The 27,550-nt window shown below is 47.2% G+C and overlaps 1 protein-coding gene across 2 annotated transcripts in view; it reads right to left on the reverse strand.

Moving 5' to 3' along the window:
* The window catches only part of ANXA2 (annexin A2), a 35,060-nt gene extending 24,539 nt beyond the window's left edge, over positions 1-10,521 (reverse strand). The window contains exon 1 of one of the 2 annotated variants that reach the window (XM_079953451.1): positions 10,429-10,521. The gene's annotated coding sequence lies outside the window, so the exon portion shown is untranslated. The remainder of the gene's footprint in view (positions 1-10,428) is intronic. The other variant, XM_079953452.1, reaches the window with a different exon arrangement.
* Positions 10,522-27,550: the final 17,029 nt, after the last annotated feature.

A 27,550-nucleotide genomic window follows, 5' to 3' on the forward strand; every position in this document is an offset into this window, starting at 1 on the left:
CAACTTGAAATAACAAAGGTGTTGAAAAGGCCAAAGCAGCTAGTCAGGGGGAAAATGTGTTGATTTTAACCTGCTTTCTTCTCCTCCAACAAGTTTTTTTTTTTTTAACTCCCTGTATCTTCAATGCCTTTGCAAGCCAAATAGCTCTGTTGGGCTGGGAGCTCAAAAATCTGGGAAGGAGGGGCAGCTGTTGTAGAAAAGGTGTTGCTGAGAAGAATTCAAGCCCCACCATTTCATTCCTGGAAATCAGGCATGAGAACAGAACTCCCAAATTCCTTAGGTCAGACAAATATTTCAGCTGCCAAACAGCATCTGACAATGGTACACTGTGTGCAGCAGCTGTGCTCACTTTTCAAATATACTGTGTGTGTGTGTGTGTGTGTGTGTGTGTGTGTGAGAGAGAGAGAGAGAGAGAGAGAGAGAGAGAGAGAGAGAGAGAGAATCTGTTGTGTGACCCTATGAAGGTGCAACAGTTACAGCGGGGGGTGTGGGTGTGTTTGTGTGGGTGTAGGTGGACAATAGGCAGCTTCCTTCCTGGTAGAAACACACAGCCATGAAAGTGAGTGGTGCTGAACAGCTACCTACCAGAAGGTCATCCAGTCCACCCCATGGTTTCCCCAACCACCACCACATCCCCACCCTCAGAACAACCTAGAAGAGCTGATCTAATTCCAAGTCCCTGAAGCAATAAGGCAAGGGAAACACAGCAATCTCCAAAATCTCAGGCCTCCAAATTTTGCAACACCATTCTCCAAGCAAAACATGTAATTCTCAGCCCCCCTAACAAACTATAGCTCCCAGGGTTCTTTGGGGAAAGTAATGTAATTTATATGTGCATTGGATGTGCTTTAAATGCATGCCCCAACCAATAAAAAAAAAACTTTTAAGGCTGAAGACATTCCCATTAATCCAGGCATTTGGGTTACAGAGCAGACTGCTGCTGGGTTGTGGTCCCATCAATATTTTAATCTCAGCCATTTTATTGCCGTCTTGTGACTCTACAATACTCTTTGTTCTGTATTATTGCTTTAATGTTCTGTTCCCATTAAGTCACTGTGCTCCAGAATGGAAAAAGGGTGTGGCTTTAAAGGAATTCAAATAAATAGTTGTACTTCCAAGGCCTATTGGGATCCACCTTCCTCTGACTCTCCCCAATCTCCTTTAAAAACCACCTAAGTAATGCAGAGCCCCCACCCCACCCCCAGCTATGGTGTCCTGATATATTTGATACCCCCACTGCTTCACTCATTAATCAAAGCTTATCAAGCTATAAGGTACCATTCATATATTTAGTGCAATTTTTCTAGAAAAAGAGGTGCTGGAACGCACCAGGAATGCCTCCCTCGTTCTCTAATAATGGTGCCCACCTGGGAGGTGCCAGAACTGAGTTCTGCCAAATTCTGACTGAAAAAAAGCCCTGCATATATTTATTGCATCTGCATCCCACCCAGGGGCATCTTACCCATAGAGGCTATTGGCATGGGGCACCAGGGCGCCAAGTTCTGGAGGGCGCCAGGAAAGAGGCAGAGGCTAGACACAGCACCTCCCAGCACTAGCTCGCTGCCCTCGCCCGCCTCCACCCTGCCACGCCAAAGCAGCGCTGCGCCCAGAGCCTCCGTCTGCTGTGGCCACCACGGCACAAAGTGGCCAGCTGAGCTGGGAGGCACCGCGTCCAGCCTCCGCCTTTTCCCCTCAAGAGGAGCTGCCCTCCAGCTTCTGCCCACCTCCTCCAGCCCCGCCCCACCTCCCTAAAAAAAACCCTGGGAAACGGGGGGGGGGCCCACAGGGAGCTTTGCACCATGGTGCCGGATATGCTTAAGACGGCCCTGATTCCACCTTTTTCTTCAAGGAGCTCAAGGTGGCCCACATGGCCCCCCCCTTGGGCATTTTATCCTCACAACAATCCTTTGAGGTAGGATCAGGTTTAGAGGCAGGTGAACTTCATGGCAAAGTCCAGATTGGAATCCAGGTCTCTCCCAGGTCCTAATCCAACACTCTAACCCATTTCCTCCAACATTTCTCTGATGAAAATAGGGACAGTGGCGTAGCGTGGGGGGTGCAGGGGGGGCCAGGCGCAACATCTGGGGGTTAGGGTTAGGGGGCGCAAATCCACGGGTTAGGGGGCGCAAATTACTTGCCTTGCCCCGGGTGCTGACAACCCACGCTACACCACTGAATAGGGATGTCCTATTCCATCACCATCTTTTTATTATTTCCTCCCCACCCATCTGACTGGGTTTCCCCAGCCACTCTGTGAGGCTTCCAACATATATAAAAACATAATAAAACATTAAAGAAACTTCCCTCTACAGGACTGCCTTCCGATGCCTTCTAAAGATGATATAGTTAATTATCTCCTTGGCTTTGCGGTCACAAAACTCCATCCCCCACAACATTTTCCCAATGAAAATAGTCATGTCCTAAGGAAAAGTGGGACATTCCAAGATCAAATCAGAAACCGGGATGACATCTGTAAATCTGGGACTGTCCCTGGAAATAAGGACACTTGGAGTGTCTGCTAACCGCTACACCACACTGGCACACACAGAGAGACACACTTAAACTTACATCATTTTAATAATAATAATAATAATAATAATAATAATAATAATTTAAAGGAAATGCCACTGTCTGCCCTAGCCCAGCAGTTACACCAAGAGTTGAAAGTCATTGCAATAAAAATAGCCTCGGCCAGAGCACCAACTGATTTTTAAAAGAGCTTCAGTTACAAAACTGAATGAAAACCACAGCCAAGCAGGCTTGTTGAGACAAGGCAGAAAAAGGCAGGGCAGAGGGAGAACCAAGTCCAGTGATTCAGCTGACACGCCCTTGGAATGTCTGCTGAGTTGCCACATAACACTGTAGTAAATGGAGGCCAATCAGAGAAACGTTATTGCAGCCCAGTGATGGGGGAGGAGGAGGAGGAGGAGGAGGAGGAGAGAGAGAGAGCAGGAAGATGGGAATTTTGCAAAGATAAGTTTGTTAAAAGATAAATGAGGTCACAGATCTTGAACTGCGTGACTATGCTGTGAACTGTGGACTGCCAACTACACAGGATCTGGGAGCTGCTGCAGACTCTTGCATTTTTCAACTGTGGCAGGAGGCCTCTAGTCCTCATGAGTGCAGTGAAGAGTTGGAAATGCACAAACCACTAGGGAAGGGGTGGGAAATGCCCCTCTACAATCATCCTCGACTGCTGGTCAGGCTGGGGGGGAGCAATGGAGAGATACAGGTTCTTTACACCTGCCTGCACTAGAGACTTGGAAAACACAGACACAAGAAAAACCCTACACCAGAGTTCCCAAGGTGTTTGCAAACATCAGACTATGAAATGCCTTCCCTCTTCCGCTGTAGCCCTGAGTCCCCATCTGAGCATATACATCAATTCCCGCAATCTCCTCTGCCCAGTAAGTAATTGAGGCTATAATTCTGTCACAGCTTGCACTGCCTAGACTTTAGCAACAAAAATTAAGGGTCTAGCTTAGCATGGAAACCCAGCCAAAATTGTGTACACCTAACATTTGTGCAAAATTGCCCAGAACTCAATTGATTCTACCTGAATAGCCTAAAGTGTACAATTTAGTCCAATTGCAAAAAATTATTGCTTTTTCTTAAGCACAGAAGGGTTCACCCTTCAAGAGAGCTGTGCCTGATACAGGTATTAGGGACAGTGGTCTGCCACGTACCCTGAGGTTTACCCTGTCACATCTATCAACAGCTCAGAAATGGGAAACACAAAGAGCACAAAGGGTTTGCTCTTTCTTATTATAGAAGGAACACAAGCTCTCATTCGACACAGAGCTTTAAACCAAGATTGCAAGCCTGCAGGGAAATTGACACAAATCAGTTTTCAACCAAATGATGTACGGTACCGAAATCTAACTTGGGACGCAGGTGGCGCTGTGGGTAAAAGCCTCAGCGCCTAGGGCTTACCGATCGAAAGGTCGGCGGTTCGAATCCCTGCGGCGGGGTGCGCTCCCGTCGTTCGGTCCCAGCGCCTGCCAACCTAGCAGTTCGAAAGCACCCTCGGGTGCAAGTAGATAAATAGGGACCGCTTACCAGCGGGAAGGTAAACGGTGTTTCCGTGTGCGGTTCTGGCTCTGGCTCTGGCCAGAGCAGCGATGTCACGCTGGCCACGTGACCCGGAAGTGTCTCCGGACAGCGCTGGCCCCTGGCCTCTTAAGTGAGATGGGCGCACAACCCCAGAGTCTGTCAAGACTGGCCCGTATGGGCAGGGGTACCTTTACCTTTACCTTTTTACCTAAATCTAAGTGCAGCAGAAGGCATAGCATCCATTCAGTGGTATTGAACGAAGCAGTGGCGGCTGATGCTGGCAGGGAGGAAGGGGCAGCCCCACGGGCGGGGGAGCAAGAGCCAATGGCAGGCAAACCCATCTTTCTCCCTGCTGAGTTCCAAGTGGGTTAACACAGAGACGAAGGAGGGGGAGGCAGCTGACAGGCCATGCCACCCCCTGGACTGGTTGTAAGCAAGGAGGTCGGCAGTTGGGGGCTGGCTGAGGGCTAATCATAGCCCAGCCTCCCCTGGAACCACGTTTTCCCAGAGGAGACCCTGAGAAGTACGCTGGCCACACCATCCATTTAAAGCACCATGACACCACTTTAAACACTCCCAAAGGACGGAGAGTTTTTAGGAGATCCCTATTCCCCTCACAGAGCTACAATTCTCAGAGTTCCCTGGGAAGAGAGATCGACTGTTAAGCCACTCTGGGAACTGTAGCTCTGAGAGGGGAACAGTCTGACAACTCTCAGAACCCTTAACGCACTGCAGCTCCCAGAATTCTTTGGGGTGGGGAAGCCATGACTGTTTGAAGTTGGGGTCATAGCGCTTTAAATGAATTGTATGAAAGTTGCCAAAGCTGGATACACCACTTGGCTCTTAATGGAAGATGGAACTAAAGGCTGTGTTGTTTAGCCCAGTGTGATGAAGAGTAAGATACATCTGCATCCCATGGGGCAGAATGAGAATCAAGGGGGCGGCAGCCACCCAAGCCGCAGGGCCCTCATTACCCCACTCCAAGGATGCCATGTGAAACTTAGAGCTACTTAATTCCAGAAAATTCACCATAACCCTTAAAGCTCAAACCATACCAGAGGCATAATCACCATGCCCTTTCTGTTTCTTCTTGAGTTTTTAAAATGTGTGTTAATAGGTAAAGTTATTATTTCAAGGCAGCATCACAGCTGGACATGGATTCAAGTTCAGATCTACACATGCTCAAAGCTTGACCAGAGCATGCCAGAATAGCCTGGTGTCATTCAAGCAGACGAGGAACAGGGGCAGCACAGAATAAGCTGCCTGCCCCGGTGGAAGCCATATAGTTTAATTCACAAAGGAGAACTCTCCGGAGAATCCTTAGAAGGAACTTTCAAAAGAACGCAAGGAGAGCCTGCAGGATCAGGCCACTGGCCCATATGGTCCACATCCTGTTCTCACAGTGGGCAGCTAGATGCCTGGGGGGGGGCACCTGCAAGCAGGGTCTGTGCACAAGAGCATTCTCCCCTCCTGTGGCTTCCAGCAGCTAGGATTCGGAAGCCAACACTGCAGGCACAGCAGAGCCATTGATAGCCTTCTCCTACATGAATCTGTCCAGTTCTTTAAAAAAGCCATCCAAGTTGGATTGCTTTGCAAGAGGCACCTTCTCCTGGCTCAGGTGCCAACATAATACATGCTCTGAATTTTTCAAGAACTCAATGTCTTAGTGTGGCACCACCTACACTTTGGAACTCCCTGCCAATTGATGTCAGGCAGGCACCTTCACAGTACCCATTTTGGTGCCTGCTAAAAACAGTATTGTGTAGTCAAGCCTACCCTAGATGTTTAGAAAGCTGATGTAAATTTTTATCTGTTTTTAGCTTACTGTTATTTTAACTTTTGAAAAGTCATAAATTATTGTTGTTAATCCTTCTTAAATGTAAAGGTAAAGGGACCCCTGACCATTAGGTCCAGTCGTGACCGACTCTGGGGTTGCGGCACTCATCTCGCTTTATTGGCCGAGGGAGCCGGCGTACAGCTTCCGGGTCATGTGGCCAGCAGGACTAAACCGCTTCTGGTGAACCAGAGCAGCACACGGAAACGCAGTTTACCTTCCCGCTGGAGCGGTACCTATTTATCTACTTGCACTTTGTGCTTTCAAACTGTTAGGTTGGCAGGAGCAGGGACAGAGCAACGGGAGCTCACCCCGTCACAGGGATTTGAACCGCCGACCTTCTGATCGGCAAGCCCTAGGCTCTGTGGTTTAACCCACAGCGACACCCGCGCTTCTTCTTTTCTATCTTTTTTGGAAACCACTTTGGGTTTTAACAATTGAGTGGTGTTTTATGAAATAAGTAAGTAACCAATCAATTGACTAAACATTGCCACCCTTTTTTTTAAAAAAAGCCCCAATCCTCTCTCTGTCTTGCGTTTGGCACCTTCCTTCTGCCCCAGCCAAGTCCTTGAACCAGCCTTCGGAGTGTTCTCTGGACGCACAGATCAAGTCCAAGAAAAGGGGAGAGAGAGAAGCTCCTGGCAACTGTTCACTAGGCATGGCCAGGGCCATTGTGCTAGCCTGAAAGGGAGTGGCCCCTCTGGGGATGGCAAAAAAACAGAAAAACAAAAAGCAAGGTGTTGCTCAAGTTTCAGAAGTCTTCAGAATGAGAGAATGGAAACCCTGAGCTTGTGTGAGCCACGTCTCCAAGGAAGGCTGGGCGTGGCCATGGAGGAATGTGGGGCTGCAAGGAGGAGAGGGAGGCACAGAGCTGCCCCAAAGGACGCACCCAAGAGGTCTACCTCCACAGGAACAGTGAGAAGGGGGGAGGCCTTCTCTAAACCAAAACAGCATTGCTGAAAGCTTTCTCATTTTGATAAGTATTTTGCAGGAAAAGGCAGGCAGTCACTGCTGCAAACGGAACCCACAAAGACAGCAAGCCAGAATGAGATCATGCCAAACTCTGCAGCAGAACTTAATTAAGTTCAAAGCAGGGAGGAGGCAGGAAGAGAAGCCAGCTCTCCTACTCAGTGTTTGAAAGCACTATTAAAAAAATGAACCTTTTTATTTTTTGCAGTGCTGGTTATTTAGCTGGAAGGAGAGGCAAGGCTGTGTTGCTGGGCTGTGCCAGCACCTACAAGTCAAGAGAGCTCTGCTCATGAGCCAGCCTGGGGTAGATTTCACCTCCCTCCCACCCATATTTCACGTCAACTGTGACTTGCAGCTTCACACAACTACACTGGTCGATGGTTTCTTCTCAAAGGCATCCCACAGAATCAAAGGGTATACGCATCAGAAGGGAGCAACAGGAAACCCCTGGGCCAAATGTCAGTTGCCCAACTCTAGACGCAAAGGAGAGAGAGAAAATTACCACATTTCTCTCCCTGCAAGGAGAACAGGGTAGTATGCATGGTTTCGCCACACCCATTTTTATCTTAACCTACCAATGGTAAGAACTGTTTGGCAGAGGAAAAGACTGTGGTGGATTCTCCATTGTAGGTTTTTAAGCAGAGGCTGGGTGGCCATCTGTCATGGATGCTTTAGTCAAGACTCCTCCTTTGCAGGGGATTGGGTTCGATGACCCTTGGGGTCTCTATCATTCTATGATCACCCTGCAAAGGAGGTTAAGATGAGCCAGATTTGAACCAGCCTGACATTCTACCCTCTACACTACTATGACTTTCTGGACCTGGAGGGAGGGAAGAGTCAGGATCCCCCAACACTCCAAAGATGTTGTTGTTAACTAGCAGTACATATACTGGGTGTCCTCCAGGTTGGGCCATAATTTGCATTAGCTCCAGCCAGATGGGAGCTGTGGTACGAAAAGAGGGAACAATGTTGGGGGAGGCTGGTATATTGCAGCCCTCCTGGAGGGTGGCCAGTATCTGCTGAGTGCTGGCACCAGGAGTCCTGTGGCTCCTTTACAACCATCAGATTTACTGCAGCAGGAGTTTTAGTGGGCTGGACTCAAGCCTGCTTTGTCAAGAAGTCAGGAAACTGGGGAGAAATGCAGAAGCCATTTTCTACATTTATAAAACACCATACTGTATATCTGTACAAGAGGAATGTTTCACTGCAGGCAAAACAAGCATTGATAAATACTTCAGAAATGCAGCTACTTTAAATCTTTTATTAATTTCTCTGAGCAACTGCAGAATTTTGGTTCACCGACTTAACTTTTGAATTGCACTGTGAGTCACTTTGAATTGAATGGGGCTTCATCCCAGGTCAATAGAATTAGGACTGTGGCCTTAAAATTATTTACAAATATGCTTTTACTGTAACATGTTACAAAACAAAAACAACTTTTAAAAGGGGACCCCTAAAAGGGGACCCCTTTTAGCCTCACAACAACCATGGAAAGTAGGTTCAGGTCAAGAGATAGTAAGCTATGTTCAGAAAACAAGCAAATATCTTCAGGAGACAAACACACACACCCCGCAACCATTTCACAAGAAACTTGCAAAGATTATGCAATCATCCAGATGTTAGATTATTGTTGGGCCAGAGGTAGCAACTGGTTTTTGAAGATTTTTTTTGGGGGGGGGGATAATTGGGGAGGTGTTGTGGGGGTTGTGGACTTCATTCAGGGGCAGCCTCCTCCTATTATTCAGGCACTGCAGTCATCCATAATTCCCCCAAACGGAGCATGCAGGACGGGTGTGGCCCTTTCTCAGTACATCTTTGCTTACTGCACAACTTGCTGCAGCATGCCAAGCTCTGGCCTGTGGGGTGAGAAGAGCATATTTCACAGAATGACGTAACAGGAGAGCTGTTCGGGCGAGAAGGCGGACACACCCAAGGCTTGGACTGAAACTAATAGCCGAGAGCGGGAATCTCCACAGCCAGCAAAGGCAAGCGGGGAAATTTACACAGCACCATCACGACCAGTTATTCTCCTCTCGGGATGGGCTCTGGAAGGGGCCGTTTGTAATCCAGTCCTTGCCCCCTGGGCTGCCCTTTGGGATTTGCTGGCAATGGGCCACTGGCAGAGAGGGCACCAAGGGGTGGGACCGTCTCCTACACAAGCCTTGGGGAAAGGGAGCCACGCATGGGTGTGGGGGGGGGGGTGCCCACACACAAGGTGGAAACTTTTAAAGGAAAGCTCTCAAGCCTGGATACTCGATCCTTGCCTCCTGAAGTTGGAGGGCCAAAAAGAGGGGTGGTGAATAAATGGACACACTGTTATTGCGGCACGACAACGCAGAAAAGAAGGTGTCTCTCTTTCAGCTGTCCCCAAAGCATGCAAGGCTACAGCTCACACAGAAGGCTTAAAGCCTGGTCTAACCATTCAGAAGCTTTCTTATTAATAGCATTTTCAAACGGCCCCTCATTCCAAAGGTCCCCAAGTTATCCATATTACAAATCTCATCTCCTGGGCATCTTTGGATGCTGCCTTACCAGCTAGAGCAAGAGAGCTGGACTAGATGACCCTCAGGGTCCCTTCCACCTCGACCATTCTGGGACTCTAAAGCACCAAGGAGGGACAGAAGCAGAGACTCCACACACACAGGACCCAACTCTGCTTGGGGGAGTCTACAGGCCAGGTGCTGGGCACCCAAGACCCGGGGAGCAAGGATGCAGAAAAGGGCTGAGAATGCAGCCAGGTATGTGAATTAGCAAAAATTAAAATCAAATGTATTGCAAGAGATGAGTAAGCAGAAAGACAACACTAGAAAATGTTTGTCACGTTCTGCTAGTTTGCATTTCACCCCAGCAGAATGAAAATTTATTTTCCCCCCTTTTCTGTATTTTTAAGGAGCTTCTTGGCACTCTGAACAACCGAGAAACCTTTTCCATTTTACATTTCTGCTTTGACAGTTGGGTGTCCCTGCACACTTCACGCCCATGCGACTCTGGCTCCCAATTGTAGAGTTACCAGGACACCTCGAAAGTTCTTGAGCTTTTTTCAGGAAGGCGACTGGCTTGCCTAAGATCCAGGACAAAGAAGCGCCACCTTCCGGGAATTCCCCCCCGGACGTCAATTATGCTTTTGAAATCCCGTTGATGTACGGAAAAATCAGGACGCATGGCATCCCGACAAGTCAGGGGTGGTAGGACGTCAGCCTAAACGCCCGATCCTATGGAGACTTTCTCCGAAGCGCCCCGAGGGCCACTCCCAGCCGTCGCAGCCCTCCTCCGAAGTCAGCCCCGCCGGTTTCAACGGCGGCCCCAATCCTCCCGGAGCTCCTTTGCAGGGCAAACCTTTGCCCACCAGACACACGCAGCCCCCCCCCCCCGATAAAGGAGAGGCTGAGACGAGCGCGCTTACGCGAGAGTAAGTCCCACTGAACTCAACAGGACTGACTTCTCATGGAAGCGTACCAGGGCAGTGCAATTCTCCCGCCGCCTCCCTTCGGAGTCAACCCAGATTCAATCCAGATCACTTCGGAGTCAATCCCGGCGGAGCCGCTCCGGATGCAGCGCCCGCGGAGACTTACCGAGCAGGCGGCGACGGCTGCAGACTCCGAGTCCGGCTGAGCACGGGCGAGAGGCGGGCGGGGTGGGGTTTTTGTAGCAGCCGCGGGTCCCGCGCCTCTCCGGCCGCGGCAGGCGCCGCCCTCCAGAGCCCAGCCAGCCCGGCCCGCCCGCCCGCCCGCCCCGCCCGGCCCGCCGCCGCCTCTGACTCAGCCTCGCCTCGGGAAGGGAAGCGGGGAGGGAGGGCGGGCCCGAGGCCCCCGACCCCGGCCCGGCTTGAAACAGCTTCCCTCCGCCCCGTAAATGTTTCAGAGTTTTAAAAAACAATTACTATTTTTGACATTATTAAGAACCCCAAAGTGCAACATTTTAAATTGATTTTTAAACTATAGCAAAGGAAGGACACCCCGAGTGAAATCTCTCCGAGCCCACCAAGTTGCAATGGTGATGCATGCTTTAATCTGTCTTTTGATTACTGTTGATGTTGATATTTTGAATGTTTTAAATTATTGTTGGTATCTTTTTTTTGCAAAGCTCTTGCTGTTGTTTTTTTTACACTCAAGAGGTGTATAAATCGCAACTTCCAGCAAGGAAATGAAAATGGTTACAATGGCAGCTGTGCAAGCAATTATTGTCTCAAACTCATCAATTTACCTGCAAAAAAGCAGAATGAAAGGCTAAGAGCACTGTTTCCACATATACTATTGATAATTCCAACAAATTAAAAGAAGCATAAACTCACTAGAGTAAACTCAAGATCCACACCTTGGTACAGGTAGGAGAGGCCACCTGGCCATGATGAACTTCATTTGGCAATGAAATAAAATCATACCATACTGCAAAAAAGATTTGTCAATTGTACTGCATTCTCTACCAGCTTTTAATTTATGGGATCTCCCCGCCCAGAGCCATTTGCCAGACTTGGGAATACTAAAAATGCTGCACTTTTAGGTTGTTAATAATGTTTCAATCAAACAGTTTCCAAAATTTAGTCACAGATGCTCTTGCTGTTGTTAAAATCACAAACAAACCTTAAAGTTACAAAAAGAGAGGTATTTTCCAAATAAGTAGAGGAAATGTTGGAAAATAAAGGCAGTGAAATACACCTTGATTTAGCTGGGTTTTGTGATCGGGTGGGGGAAGAGAATTTTGTATCTCTAAGCGTAGGAAACGAAACCCACCAAACAGTGTAGAACTGCCCCAGGTCTTCACTGGTCTTACGAAACACATGATTTGTATATTCTCTGCAATAACTAGAGTCCACATAACCCTTCCAAAGTGCAAGGTTCCTCCATTTCCAAGCTGGCGCCGATCCTTCTACATACTGCTAGACTTGGGCTGGAGCATTGTTTAGGGGTCGTTGCTTTCAGGGTTGTAGCTGTTGATTTTTTGTATCTTTCGTTTGGATCTTATGATTTAGGTGGAAATTGTTCAATTTGGTTGTGTACTTTTTGATGTTTATTACTACTTTTGTTATATTTGTAGTTGTGGAATTTGCTGTATGTTGTAAGCCGCCTTGAGCCTGGTTTTAACTTTGGAAAGGCGGCATACAAATAAAATGATTGATTGATTGACTCTGAAGTTAGCCCTCTTCAGCCTCTCCAGAGGAGCCTTACTGCTTTAGAGTCCTCTCCTTCTTCACTCAAAAGCAAGGGGCACTTGAACTTAAGGACGTGTGGGGCCTACTCCCAGGTCAGAAAGTGTGCATAGGATCCTATGCACACTTTTGACCAGGGGATCCTAGGCACACTTTTGACTCAAAGGGAGACCTCATTGAGCTCAGTGGAGATCAGGGAAGTTGTGCTGCTTCCCTTGCAGGGAATTTGCTTGGCTCCTGGGAATAAAACTTCACTGAACTCAGTGGGGACACTTTTTTAATTTTCAGAAACCTCATGTCTTCTCATCTTGGTAAAAAGGGAGGCCCAGGTACTCCTATCTTGATGGAAGTATGGCAGCAAAACCAAACAAGAGGTGCCAGAACTTTGTACCGTCAAAAAGCACATAGATGCAAACTATCTGAAGAAGTGTGCATGCACACGAAAGCTCATACCAAGAACAAACTTAGTTGGTCTCCAAGGTACTACTAGACTATTTTTATTTATAGATAGATGATAGATAGATTATAGATAGATAGATAAGCTGCAGTGATGGCCACCAACCTGGATGCCTTTGAACAAGGATTGGGCAAATTCATGGAGGAGAAGGCTATCAACAGCTGTGCGCCAGGATGGTTGGAGGCAGAGGTGTTTCTGGATAACAGTTGCTGGAACCACCGGCGGGGGGGGGGGGGGGCGGCTCTTGTGCTCAGATCCTGCTTGAGGGTTTCTCACAGGCACCTGGCCAGCTGCTATGAGAACAGGGTGCTGGACTAGAAGGCCCCCGGAAGACTCTTCTTGCCTTCTAAAAAAGAAAAATCCCTGCCAGTAGGGACATGCTACCCATTTGAGGGGTGGGGAGACTCAATATAGCTGTTTTCTTTCAAAACATTTCAAAGCTTTTGTTTTAGGTATAATATTCTCCATCTCCACAGGTATTGTTAGGGGCATAAGGATGGATGAAAACTTTGTCTAGGTTCCCGTTTAGATGTGGACTTACCTAATTCAAACTTTCTGAAATGATAACTGAACCAAAACAACTCTCCTTCGAAATTCGCATTTCTCCAAATTTTGCAGTGCAGTTCTCCAGACAAGGTATGTGTACAAAATGCAGTTCTAAGAGTCTGCCTTTCTTTCTTCTAGGAGCACTGTTAAGGGGCAGACCAAGGGGGCTGTGCCCCAGACCTTTTCTTACCCCTTACCTTACTTTTTACAACTCACATTATTTTTCCTCCCTAGCAAGTAGACAGGTGACAAAGTGCAGGACTGGGGAAACCTCAGGTACATATCATCTTCACTTTCCCAGGAGCCCCTGACTTAGTTCTGTACAAGCAACAGTTCTTGGTGGCAGGCGGGACAGAGGGCCATTGCAGTGTACCTGGGAGACCAGGGTTCAAATCCCAACACTGGGTGGCCCAGATGACCAGTGCCTGCCTCTCAGCTTAACCTACCTTAAAGGGTTGTTCTGGGGATTAAATGAGCTGGGGAGAGAACCATGTGTGCCACCTGGAGCTCCTTGGAGGGGAAAAGGTGGGACAGAATGCACGAAACAAATAAATAAAACCATCTGCACGTGGTGTCCTTCCTGGATCCAGAAAATCTGTTGGCAGACCCCAGTTCAGGGCACAGGTGCCGGGTCCTGCCCAACTTTGGGGGTTCCCAGCACACATGTGACATAGGTAGGTAGGCCACGCAAGGCCCACTGCAGACCACAGAATATTGAGGGGGCCCGGCTCCCTCCCTGAAAATTTCAGGGGGCCCCTCAGCCCCTCCTAGATGGCCCCCTGGTTCAGGGTAAGTCCCAACAGCAAGAGTTCACCCCACCCACCCACTCTGAAAGTCACCGTAAATTTGCACCAATACATATAAATTAGCACATGCTCATTCTATGCAAATATGTGTCATGAGCCTGTGTGCTGAACCATGTACATAGCTACCAGTGAGCCTGCACCAGTAAGTGAAATGGTGGCACTCAGTTGTATAGGTCTGCTGGGAAAAGTGTAAATCCAAGCACACTGATTTGCTGCATTTTAAGGGCTTCAGTCCTCTGCACATTTACATTGGACTTAAAAGGGTGTGATCCTGTACACACTTACTGAGAGCAAGTGCCACAGAACACTTCCTTCTGAGCAGATGCCCACAGGATTTGGATGCCTGATGCTAGCAAGAGAAAACAACAACAACATGCATTCTTCTTTTTTTCAATGCCCTTTTCTTCTAAGAGAATTTGCCTAGCAATTTCATAGAATCATAGAATCGTAGAGTTGGAAGAGACCACAAGGGCCATCGAGTCCAACCCCCTGCCAAGCAGAAAACACCGTCAGAGCACTCCTGACATATGGTTGTCAAGCCTCTGCTTAAAGACCTCCAAAGAAGGAGACTCCACCACACTCCTTGGCAGCAAATTCCACTGTCGAACGGCTCTTACTGTCAGGAAGTTCTTCCTAATGTTTAGGTGGAATCTTTTTTCTTGTAGTTTGGAACCATTGCTCTGTGTCCGCTTCTCTGGATTTAAATGATATTTTTTTTTTAAATCAGAGTGAGGAGAACTGTTTCTAGATGTGCTTAGCAAAGGACAAGGAAGAGCCAAGAGATGACTAATGAGGAACCGGGCCCAGCATTTCTGTGGCTGGAGTGAGAGAACCTTGGAAAGTTGCTCGCAAATTAATCTAAGGCCAAGGAAGTGCTGTTGAACTGCCAAGGGGTGGCTACCAGGACCTGCAGCAACCAACCCTATACTGTGACCCCCATATTTTGCTTAGTGGGTCCTGTCAGTATCTGTGTGGGGTGTGAAAAGGTTTTTACATAGAGTGGACTTGCAACTTGTGTGGGGGTTACGTTCTGGGGATGGTGTGTATATGCAAAAACAGGTAAGGTCAAACCACACCTTGGAACCAGCTCTGCGCAAGTAATCTTATATTTCAGAACCAGTGCAATGAACTGGTCTCATACCCTTCAAGTGTCCCTATTTTCCAGGGATAGTCCCAGAATTACAGAAGCCCACTGGCGGAGGAAGAGGAGTGCGGGGGGGGGGGAGCGCACCGCCCCTGGCAGAGTGATCCCGGCAGGGTGCCATCGTGGCTGGCCCCCCCCCCCCCCGCACTGGGTGTTGCCCCCGCAGGCAATGTGCCACACCCCCAGGACATGCACCAGCCTCACCGCCGCCTGCTCTCTGCTCCTCCACACCGTGCTGGAGCATGAAGCTCCGCCAATGCAAAAGCCATTCCGACTTCCGATTTGATCCTGGAATGTCCCAGTTTCCCTCACCTCTGCTGAGCCCAGAGAAGGTGGTCAGCTGGGGCTTGCTCTGAGCAGCAGCGGCAGTGGCAGCTGCGAAAGAGCAACTCATGGCCACTGCTGTTGGCCTCCTCTCCTGGGCAGCTTGTAATGACTGCTGGAGAGTGGGCAGGGAGGAAGAGAAGCCGCCACCCCAGAGGCCCAGCCCCGTGTGACGTGCCAGCCTGGAGATGTGGGCAGAGGGCAGGACCACCCTGGGCGGGAGGAAAGGGGGAGCGGAGCTCAAGGAGTCTTCATTTAAAAAAGAATAAAAAAAAATCCACGTCCACGTCTAATCTTGTCCCTTTCTAAAAAAAAAATTATCGGTTTATGCTATTCTCTTTGTAAATACACCAAAGAATAAAATAAAATTGGAATTAAGGGCTTTTCTCACGATAGTGTGTGCTGTGTCCCATTGGTGTAATGGTGGTGGCATTTGCCCTTCTTCTGACAGGAAATGCTCTGGGGGTCAGTTGGGGTGAGTGAGCACTCCTGGGGGTGGGAGAAACCGCAGACGCCAAAAGGGCAGCAGACCCTCCAACCTTCCTCAGGTGAAAATGTCCCTATTTTATCTGAGGAGAATTGGTGGGTATGAAATTTGTTCAGAGACAGAAAGGAAGGGGATGCTTAATCATTTCCTCCGTGTCATTTCCACCAATTAAAATCCTCTCCCCCACCCAGCTTCTGCTTGTCTTGCTGCCCTGGGCTCCTTGGGGAGGAAGGCTGGGATATAAATTCAATAAATATCAGTGGCGTAGCGTGGGGGGTGCAGGGGGGGGCCGGCCGCACCGGGCGCAACATATGGGGGGCGCGCGCTCGCCGCCTCCGGAGCTGCCGAAGAGCCTCGGGCGCAAGCTGTAGCAGAGCCCCATGTCTCGCGGAACCGACGAGCTGTGCGCACGTCCGGGCTGAAGGTGTCTGGCAGGCAGCGGCTCTCAGCGTTCGCTGCGGTCCCCGCGCGTCAGGGCCGCGGAGGGCGCGCCAGGCAGCCCCTCCTCACAGCCCCGCCACTGCCGCTGCTGCTGCAGCTGCTGGGCCATGTTGCATTTTCCTCGTCTCTCTGCCCTCCTCCTCCGGGCAAGTGGCGTCGTTTGGGCGGCAGCGCCAGCGGCAACTCGCCTCAGATCACCTGACACGGACCCGCCGCCGCCGCCACCGTGGCTACCTTACCCTAAATACCCCAGCCCAGGCAGCAGCAAAAAGAAGCTGGCAGCGACGGCAAGTTAGGGGTTAGGGGCGCAAATTACTTGCCTTGCCCCGGGTGCTGACAACCCACGCTACGCCGCTGATAAATATTTTCCACCAGTAGGCAAAAGAGTAGCAGCTGAGAAGGAGCAAACTTGATTTGGAAAATAGTGGGTGGCAGTTGTGTGCTTTCTCCCCATTCATTGCCTCTCCCACCCCCTGTCATGGGGGTAGCCAGGGGAGGCAGGGGGGCAGCTGCCCCCCCCCCAGATCAAGTAAAACAATGTAATACTTAACTAACTAACCAATCATGTCGGTTCTGCCCCCCAACAAAAATCCTGGCTACGCCCATGCCCCCTCCCTCGCTGAGATGAATCAGTTTGTCCCTCACTTGATATTGTTCAGTGGACACCCCCAGCCTACCCCCAAGCTACTTGGTAAATTATTATTATTATTATTATTATTATTATTATTATTATTATTTATACCCTACCCTCCCCAGCCAGAGCCGGGCTCAGGGCAGCTAACACCAGTAAAATTACAGTAAAAACATAATAGGAAAAAACACCAATTTAAAATACATGTTAAAATGCAATTTAAAATGCAGCCTCATTTTAAAAGTAGCCCATAGATCAAAACCATAAGGAGCGGGAAATATAAGGGTCAGACTGTGTCCAAACCAAAGGCCAGGCAGAGCAGCTCTGTCTTCATATTTTCTCCCTTTGCTCTTCAGTTTGCAAAATGAAGAGCTTTAGTTGAAGAGGCCTGGGCTGCCTGCAGCATGAATCAGATGCCAGAAGTCTTACAACATCAGGAAATGTGAGGACACCACAGCCAGCTCTTTATCCAGCAGACCGAGCAGATCTTGTTAGGTGCTCCACCTAGCAAACTAATCCTTGGCACCAAGGATTTCTTTGCTGTTGGACTTCCATGTACACACAAACACACACACACACACAATTGCATTCCAGCACTCGGCATGCACCGCTGGAATATTTTGTTTGCTTTCCATAATCCTTTGTAAAGTAGCATCATTGCCCAAGAGGGAGGAAAAACTGCTTGCAAATGTTTTATTTTCCTAGTTGAGTGTGCTTCTGGGGTGTTAATGCAAACATGGTCAAGGCCTAGTCTGAAGCATATTTATCTCTCTCTAGAACATCAAGGGAAGGGAAACAGGGCAAGTGGATACTTGCCACACTCAATTCTTACATTACTTCCAGGCTCCATTAATGGACATATCACTAAAGACTCAATTCCACCTGCTGAAGCCTTCATCAACCTGGTGCCTGCCTGCTGTGTGGGACTAAAACTCCCATCAGTCCCAGAATGCAACTGAGTGATTCTGGGACTGATGGGAACAGGACTCTGCTGGCTAGGACTGATGGGAGTTGTAATCTAAAACAGCTGGAAAGCACCAGGTTGGCAAAGACTGGCCTCCTACAGCATGGGGGACCAGTGGCTTTGCAGATGTTGCTGGGCTGTAACTCCCATAATCTCCCTGGCTATGCTGGATGGGTTTGCTGGGAGCTGGAGGCAACTGTATCAATCTAGCCTGGCATCCAGTTTTCTCAGGCAGCTGTCAGGCCCCCTGTTTTTGGCAGGGTTCAGTACACTGGTTCTTGCCTGCCCATAGCCTCTTCCACTCCCGAACCATTGAGTCCTGCATGCCAAAATCTGGTTGTGGCCACCATTTTCTTTTTCCTGTCATGCATATCAAAGGACTTGCTCCACGGGGAACCAGGCCCATTGGCAGGCCAACTCTTCATTTCAAAGATGTCTGCAAACATGGCTGAAGGCTGGCAACATCAACCCTGCCATGTGGGGATCCCTTGCAGATGGTCGCAGCACCTGGAGACAAATCGTGCTTCTATAGCAGTGACCAGAGGAGGAATGACCGCTAGGAGGAGTAGAAAGAAGAAACATCATGGTGCATCTACAGCAGCACAAGCAGACATCTGCATCTGCCCCAGCTGCAGCAAAACATGTCTCTCCTGTATCAGCCTCTGTTACTCGCCAACGCCCCAAAGGTGCATTCCACCATTGTCTCCCGAGATAAACAGATGCCAACATTCATGCACTGGAATGACACAATTCAGTGCATGGTGGAATACAAAGTGGTAGCCACAGGGATGCTATCTTTTCTATTCCTTGCAGCTAAAAAATGGGGGAGACTACTACTGTGCTGTGCAACAAGGTTAAGCCCCACATAAATGTCTCATAAGCAATAAAAGCTTGGCCTCGCCTGGTGTGCAGAATGGCATATGATGTACTATCAACAGTTCAAGATGACCCTTAATCAACTGGAGAACGTGACCTGGCCAGCGGTGCCCTGCTGGAGACCAGGTGCTGCCTCTTCCTGCCCTACAGAGATTAACTCAGCAGGAGCCTTCCTGGGGCTTTTCCTGGTCATGGTGGCTGACGCTGGCAGGAGTTGGAATCCAATAACATTTGGAGAGCCACAGATTCCCCATCCTTGTTAGTGAGTCCCGAAAACAGAGCTGAGATTCGTAGAATGGCACCTCTGGCCATTCACTCAAACATCTTTTTTGATACCCCACCCTACCCACCCCAAAACCAAAAGGAGGGACATTGTAAGAGGAGCCTTTAGAACTTTAAGGCTGTCCCAGATAAAGACGAGCCATTGGAACGTATAATTAACTGTGATCACAGCTCGAAAATATCATTCATAGACACATAAGCAGGAGTTACGTAAGCGCTCTGGAATATTACTGGTATCACTCATGACTCCCATTTGCAGTGGTTACACAACTGCTGCACTTTTGTACAGCTAAACATACCCTAAGGGGAGAGTGGCAACAACACAGCCAGAAATCAGACTGTCCATTTCAGTCGCCACCACCAGCCTACCGGAGGTTTGAAGTTTGAGAGCCAGTGTGGTGTAGTGGTTAACAGTGGTAGCCTCGTAATCTGGGGAACCGGGTTTGCGTCTCCGCTCCTCCACATGCAGCTGCTGGGTGACCTTGGGCCAGTCACACTTCTTTGAAGTCTCTCAGCCCCACTCACCTCACAGAGTGTTTGTTGTGGGGGAGGAAGGGAAAGGAGAATGTTAGCTGCTTTGAGACTCCTGAAGGGGAGTGAAAGGCGGGATATCAAATCCAAACTCTTCTTCTTCTTCTTCTACTTCTGCCAAAGTTTAGGATGATTCAGATGCAGCAGTCCCCCGTCCCCCCCAGCTTGGTGTAAATCAGCCTTGGCCAGCCTGCAGCCCTACAGAGGTTTTGGACTATAACTCTCAACAGGTGCCTGGGGCTGATGTGAGTTGTGGCCTAAAGCATCTGGAGAGACCAGGCTGGCCAAGGCTGGTGTAAACAGATTTTGGATCTGACTTACCGTGTGCTTTACTGATATTTTAAGTGTTCTATGGTGATGCTTATTGCTTTGGGGTTGTGATTTCTTTTGATCTTGCACATCCCTTTGAGCATTTTGCATGGAAAAGTGGTTTATTATTAAACATTATAATTAGAAATGTGATTTTTTTAATTGCTTTGTGCACAAAACGTTGGGATGGTTTGTCTTCTATCTTCCAACTGTTTTCCTGGGAGAAGATCAAACTGTGTTGCATAACCCAAGTGGACGTAGTCCAATTGTCTTTTAAAAATATTGCTATAGTTTTTTGGAGTGGGGTGGGGTGAGAATAGAATCTATAAGAGGAAACCAGCCCAACCAGTTCCTTTGTTAGGTAAAGACCTTAGCCAGCCATTTACATCAGGAAGAGTTTGCCCTATTGCCCTAGAGACAATGGAGAAACCCCCCTACCCCTCTCAGCTGCTGAAAGTGACCTCACCTTGTAAGGTAGACTAACAATAGCCAGAGCTGGCATGTGAGTTTTGGCTGATGCTGATGTGCTTCGCCCAACCCTAGTGGGGAAGGAAGATCTGCTGTGAGCCCCTCCATCCTATGCTCAGGTCACATGTGTGTGTAAATAAAAGCTTGCATCCTAAAGACACCACCGTCTACACCATCATTCCAAGGATACCAACCCCTGGCTGAGTGCAGGCACCCCTGGAATCTCTAACCACTTGGAAGCTGGGTTGTGTGCAGCAGTATCACTGATACTGAAGAAGAAGAAGTCTCTAACTGAACAATTAAGTCATTTTTAATTGGAGCCAACAGTTTAATTGTTTCAATTCCTGTTAGAGTGAGATGCCTAAAAAGCAAACTCAAAATGAATAAATATACACTTACATCTCATTACCAACAATTCAATTCACTCTCCTTGCCAACCAATTAATCAATTCAGTGTTTAGTTGATACTCAGAGTGAAAGCTTGCACTCCGATTATTGATGAATGATTATGACTTCACATAACAAATTTAATAATTATTTATAAAAATGTATATATTACAATATCATAAAACTTCAGGATGCTGTGCAACTATAAAATATAAAACACAATTAAAAGCAGTACAAAATAATCATTATTATTTATTGTATTCCATTCTTCTCCAAGGAGCTCAAGGTAGTGTATATAATAGTCCCCCCCCCCTCAACAACTCTGTGAGGTCAGTGAGGCAAGCAAGGCTGAGAGGCAGGGACTGGCCCAAGGTCACCCAGGGAGCTTCGTGGAGGAGCAGGGATTTGAACCCTGGTCTCCCAGCTCCTAGTCCAACACTCTCACCACTGCACTGCATTGGAAAAGCAAGAATGTGACCAATCAAAATTAGTGACCAGCTGAATGTTTAAACAGCTGCATAGGCCTGTTGGCATGAAAAAGACTTCAAGAAAGTGAAAAAGGCGAGGATGCCTGCCAAATCTCTGCTGGGACCAACCACGCTAAATGACTTCTGGCTGAAGTCAGTCGGGCCTCTGTGACACATGGGATTTTCTGGATTATTTGGGCAACTGAGGTAGGGTCTAAGGGCTCAGGTCATCCCTAAGGTATCCTGGACCCAAGTTGTTCAGGGCTTTGTCTACCATCGCAAGAGCCTTCCACCTGGTTGCTGATGACTGTACTAGATGGTGTTTTGGTTGCCATATGTCCAGAACTTCCTGGACGTATCTGGAATACTGCAGTTGGAAGTAGTGCCTGGACAGAAATCACTTTTTAAAAATGTCTGGGAAATTCGGACATATGGCAACCCATGTCAGCAGTGTCGTTTTTGGCAATTTTCCTTAAAGATAGCTCAGAAACTTTTTTTGTGAATTTGCCAGAAAAGCTCAACAACTTTTGGCAAAACTAAAAACAACTCAACAACTGTTTGAAATATGGCAACCCTACTAAAAGGGCCGCCAACATAGAGCACATCACAGCAATATCGCAATGGTGTTAAATGACACTGCTACCTTATTCTTTAGTAAGCAAATTGATTCCATTTATGCATTGTCTGTGTGGAGCAAGAGTCCATTACTTCTCTGATTAACTCACAGCCACTGAAGTGACAAACTGCAGCTCAGTGTGTTGTCTGGCTACTAATGGCAGCAACTTGTGTCTTAAGATGCCTGAGCAGCAGAACCATTGGCTGAGCCAACCACTAGAGCTATAGTTCAGTGGCATAGAATCATAGAATCATAGAGTTGGAAGAGACCACAAGAGCCATCGAGTCCAAGCCCCTGCCAAGCAGGAAACACCATCAGAGCACTCCTGACATATGGTTGTCAAGCCTCTGCTTAAAGACCTCCTAAGAAGGAGACTCCACCACACTCCTTGGCAGCAAATTCCACTGTCGAGCAGCTCTTACTGTCAGGAAGTTCTTCCTAATGTTTAGGTGGAATCTTCTTTCTTGTAGTTTGGAACCATTGCTCCGTGTCCGCTTCTCTGGAGCAGCAGAAAACAACCTTTCTCCCTCCTCTATGTGACATCCTTTTATATATTTGAACATGGCTGATCATCAGCTTTTCAAGCAGAAGGTCCCAGGTTCATTCCCTGGCACCTCCAGACAAGGTGGGGGAAACTCGTCTTCCTGAGATCCTGGAGCGCTGCTGGCAGTTGATGAAGAGTGTAACTTTGCTAGATGGCTCAATGGTCTGATGCAACAGGAGGCAGCTCCCAGGGTTCGCTAGCCTGAACAAGCTGTGCTTGTTCTGTAAACATCTAAAAAAAGACATCTAAACATCACCTTGCTGCATCCGAATGTACTCAAAGGGGTATAAATTATTCCACGGAGCCTGGAAATGAAATACACCCTGGAAACTTTTTCAGCTACACCCACATTGTTCCCATCCCATCTAATCAATATCTAGATCTACCTGTGCTCCAGCTGAGAGCTCCCTTCCTCCTGTCCATTTGTGTTACACCTGCCTCCCACTAGACAGTGTCACCTTTCAGTGACATTCTTTCTTTCTTTCATAAAATGTATACCCTGCTTGATTGTAAAACAGCTCAAAGTCTTTGAAGAAGTTACTATAAAATGTAAAAAAAGTTGAAAAGAACTATTTAAAACATTAAAAAATAAATAAACTCAGCAATAAAGTAAAAACGAACACACATCAGCATCCAGCCTATCTGGGGAGGCTGGTCTAAACAATTATGTTTTTAGCCAGTGCTGAAAATAGTACAGTAAAGGCGCCTGCCTGATATCAATAGGCAGGAAGTTTCAAAGTGTAAGTGCTGCCATGCTAAAATATTGGATTTCTTTCAGGTGCTGAGCAGGTAATATGTAGCACCTGTAGCAGTGCCAGTTCCACAGATCGAAGGAGTCAAGTGGGTGTATCTCACAGGTAAGCTGGCCCCAAGTTGTTTAGGGCTTTATATACTGAGAGCAACACCTTGAACTTGGCCCAGTGACAAATTGGCAGCCTGTTCAGATCTCTGAGCACAGGTCTTGTATGCCAAAAAGGTCTTGCTCCTGTCAGCAATTGTGCTGCAGCGTTCTGCACTAACTGCAATTCCAGGTCAAGCACAAGGGAAGCCACACATATATGTGAACTGAGGCAGGGATGCATCGAGAATGTGATCCATGCAAGTTCTGATGCAGTCTTGATCCACACCTTCCTGATGAGTATGTGTCCTGGAAAGGGGTTGTCCACTGGCCTTAACACTTTCTGAACATTCTGATCTGGCCTGAAAAGACGGTAGAAAACTAGGTCCAGGCTGGTTTGCACTGGGCACTTTTGAAGGTGCTTGTTTGTTTGTTTGTTTGTTTGTTTGTTTGTTTTGGAGGAGGAGGGGAGAACTGAAAGGGATTTGCTTCTCTCCTTGTGGTTTTGTGAGTGGTTTTATTATAAAATGTCATACATCACAGAGGTGCATCAAGAAAAAAACCTGAAAAGTTTCTAATGTTGAGGGCAGGGACTAGGGAGTTACAATAAGTAAAAAAAAAAAACAGCTTCAAAAGTTAAATAAACTCAATGCAAAGCTGGGGGTTTATGGCCCAGAGGCAGAAGCACTTGAATATCCAACATGTTCCAAGCAAATGCTGTTAGCAGAAACAAGAGCCCAGAACAGACAACAAGGTGAAGCCTCAGCAGCCCTTCCTCAAACCACTGAGATTTGAACAACAGGGTAAAAATTCCCTCTGATTAGATAGACCTGTCAGTCACAAAGAGCTCCTCACCCCCACCCCCACCCCCACGACATTTCCTTAACGCTGCAATCTTGGGGAGAAATGGCTTCTGTGGCATTTTTTTAATTATACTTAAACTACTGAAGCCCCTGATGGACTTGGGAGGTCCCCACTTCAGTTTAGGGCACATGGGAGAGATCACACCAGCTCAGCCTCAATTTCTCCCTCCCTGGGTATTTCTCTGTCAAGTTGTACCAAGAATTTCGAAATGAAGAGACTTCCTGTTCAGGGATCTACTTTCAGTGGATCATCCACGGTGTAGCTGGAATGAAATATTCAACGCAGCAATAGAGAAATTAAAATAATAATTTATTTGTCAGACAAATAAATATGAGGCACAGTGGTATATGGTTACCAAGCTCTGGCCTGGCCTCCTGCCATTCTGGCCAGCACTTATATTTCCTTAATCCAGCCCCCTTGCTCCTCCTGTGGCTGCCTCTGTCCAATCAGCCTGGTTGAAATTCCTATTGGCTGTTTGCTAGAACCAATCACAAAAGATACACCCATTTCCTCTTGTCCTTTTATGGGAAACAAAAAGCTATATATTCTTCTATCTATAAATGACAAATAAGTAGTAATATATCTTACATGTGTCTCAACAAGGAACCTTAATTACCAGCTCACCTCGCCCTATTGCCCTCCAAAACAAATGGTTTAATCTTAAATTTTTATCTTAAACAGATGTCAAGGATCTTGAATTCACATCATCATTGAAAGATCTTCTCTTGAAGGTCTTTTAAACAAAGGCCTGACAACCATATGTGTGCTCTAATGATGTTTCCTGCTTGGCAGGGGGGCTGGGCTGGTGGCTGATGGCCCCTGTGATCTCTTCCAACTATATGAAATAAGAATCTAGCATAAGGATTTAACATTTCTTAGCTTCTAATTCCTTTGCATAATTACATTTAAGCCAATATATTTAATACATAACATAGATAGCCTTTTAGAAGAATAAACCTTTTCAAAGTAAAAAAGGAAGGAACATTTTACAGCCTCAAAATAAGATAGAAAGAAAACCTCTTCTCCAGCCAAGCCAGTTGCCTTTTTCACTGCTCTTGACCTTTCAACCTTAGGAAAATATGGCTCAAGTTTAATGGGAGGCACATGGTTTTATTTTACTATTTACCCACTCTTAATTATGTTTATCTCTTTTTTTTATCTTCTGTAATATGTAGGGTCAGTGTAACCTTGGCTGTCAGCCTATAATTCCCTTTGACTTTGAGAATTGTTTTCTGCTATAAATCAGGGGGCCCCCTTGTCCAGGAGAATAAACATCTTGCCAAGGTTCTTAGGCAGCTGGTCTTCTACCTGGCATGAACATTTGAAAATCTTTAAGCTCATTTTAAAATACAGGCCCTGATCAAGCCTTAATAAAAATGCAGGCTATGATTAGATGCCTCACTGTCTCTAACAGAGAGTCTGCCCCCCCCTCCGTTTTGACTGTTAAAAGAACAACACAGAAGTCCCCAGCTAGCAGTCCTAAGTTGGAACATTGCTGGCTGGAAAAGGAAAAGATTAGATCCCGAATTTCTGTCCTATATAAACTCTTTTCAGATAATCCTTTTGCAAGAAACATGGGAAGAAGATAAAATAGATATAAATGGCTTTGAACTGATATCACTTCCAGCTATCCCCTCCCAGAAAGGCGGCTGGTCCAGAGGCGGTCTTGCAATCGCCATATCGCTTAAAATGAGAGCTAAACTCTTGCTAGTTCAGACTTTTCCTCCTTTTGCTTTTACTGGTCTGATTTCAAGTGAAAAATTCTCACTATTAATCACCAATGTTTATCTTCCTCCAGGTGGTCTTATATCAGACCTCCATTATAGATGGGATTCTCTGGAAGATCATTTATTGGCATGCTATGCTATGTAAACGGCGTTTCCGTGTGCGGCTCTGGCTTGCCAGAGCAGCGATGTCACGCTGGCCACGTGACCCGGAAGTGTCTCCGGACAGCGCTGGCCCCTGGCCTCTTAAGTGAGATGGGCGCACAACCCCAGAGTCTGTCAAGACTGGCCCGTACGGGCAGGGGTACCTTTACCTTTACCTATGCTATGTACCCTAATATTCCATCGATAATGGGTGGTGACTTTAATGCACGTACAGCCGCCAACTGGAATGGGATAATTAAGGCCAAGTGGTGGGTATCTCCCCCCTACCCAAAATCTGATTTAATCTCTTTTACATCAAGAAGATCTAAGGACATCAGAGTGAATGAGGCGGGAGTCCTTCTTTATCAATTGGCCATTCGTATGAATTTGAACATTTCCAATCTGATAGGCCACGAACAGATCGGGTTTAGACCAAATCGCGCTTCTATTGACCATGCTATAATTCTATATCATTTGGCGCGGAAGTATTCTTCCCCTACTCATGGTCTTCTATGTGCCGCTTTTATAGACCTGAAGGCGGCTTTTGACAGTATCTCTAGAGAGCTGTTATGGGAAAAACTGGCAAAGTGGGGCATAGATAAAAGGCTGTTGTGGCTTATGATTAAATTACATGAAGGGACAGCCGCTAGGGTGAGGTTAACACCTGAGGGCGATCTCACAAACTCTGTACCAATAAATAAGGGGGTACGACAAGGGTGCATCCTTGCCCCCTATCTTTTTAACCTCTATATTAGTGACATGAGAACGCCCCTAGCTGAGGCCCAAACCTCCATTCATGCACCCAGGCTTGCAGACTATCGCTGCCCCTTATTATTGTACGCTGACGATGCGGTGATCCTCTCTTATTCTCGAATCGGTTTGAGGAGGGCCCTTAAGATTTTTGCGTTATACTGCCAAACAAATTTACTTACTATTAACCATTCCAAATCTAAAGTCCTAATTTTTTCCAGGAGTCGTAAACTGTATAGATGGGAACTCGAGGGGAAGCCAATTGAACAAGTTTACAAATTTCAATATCTAGGAATTTACTTCCAGTATAATATGGGATGGAAAGCGCATATCACATATTTACAAAATAAGGTTAAAGCCCTTATCTATGCTCTATTACGCTTCTTCTTTACTGAGGGGGCTATGCATGTTCCATCCGCCTTAAAAGTTTATAGTGCGAAAGTGGTTGCAACTATGGCCTATGCGGTCCCTTTATGGGGCGCCTTTGTAAACCTCTTGCCTCTGGTGACATTGCAAAATCTTTTTCTAAGATGCCTTTTGAAACTACCCTCCTGTGTAAGCAACTCTGCCATTCGCCTAGAACTTAAGATCCCCTCCCTAGAGATTCTGATGTGGAGACATGCCTTTAATTATTGGCTGTCCCTTTGGCATAAATTGCCAAACTACCATCTTATTCAGTGCCTTTGGAGAGATGAATTCACCAACCCATGGGCAACAAAAATCCATTCCAAACTGTTGTCTTATGGAATCTCTCCTTCCGATATACTTAATTTAGATCTAATTACAGCTAAAAAGGTCATCAAACAAAGATTGGAGGAGGTAGATTTGCAACAAAATCTTACTACAGGTGGAGGTACATGTTCCCCGATAAATCAGGGCATTACATCTATGTCCCAGATACCTCGATATCTGTCTACTTTATCGGCTGCGTCGCATAGATTCGCATTT

This window comes from Podarcis cretensis (genome assembly GCF_951804945.1).
Source record: "Podarcis cretensis genome assembly, chromosome: 14".
Taxonomy (NCBI): Eukaryota; Metazoa; Chordata; class Lepidosauria; order Squamata; family Lacertidae; genus Podarcis; species Podarcis cretensis.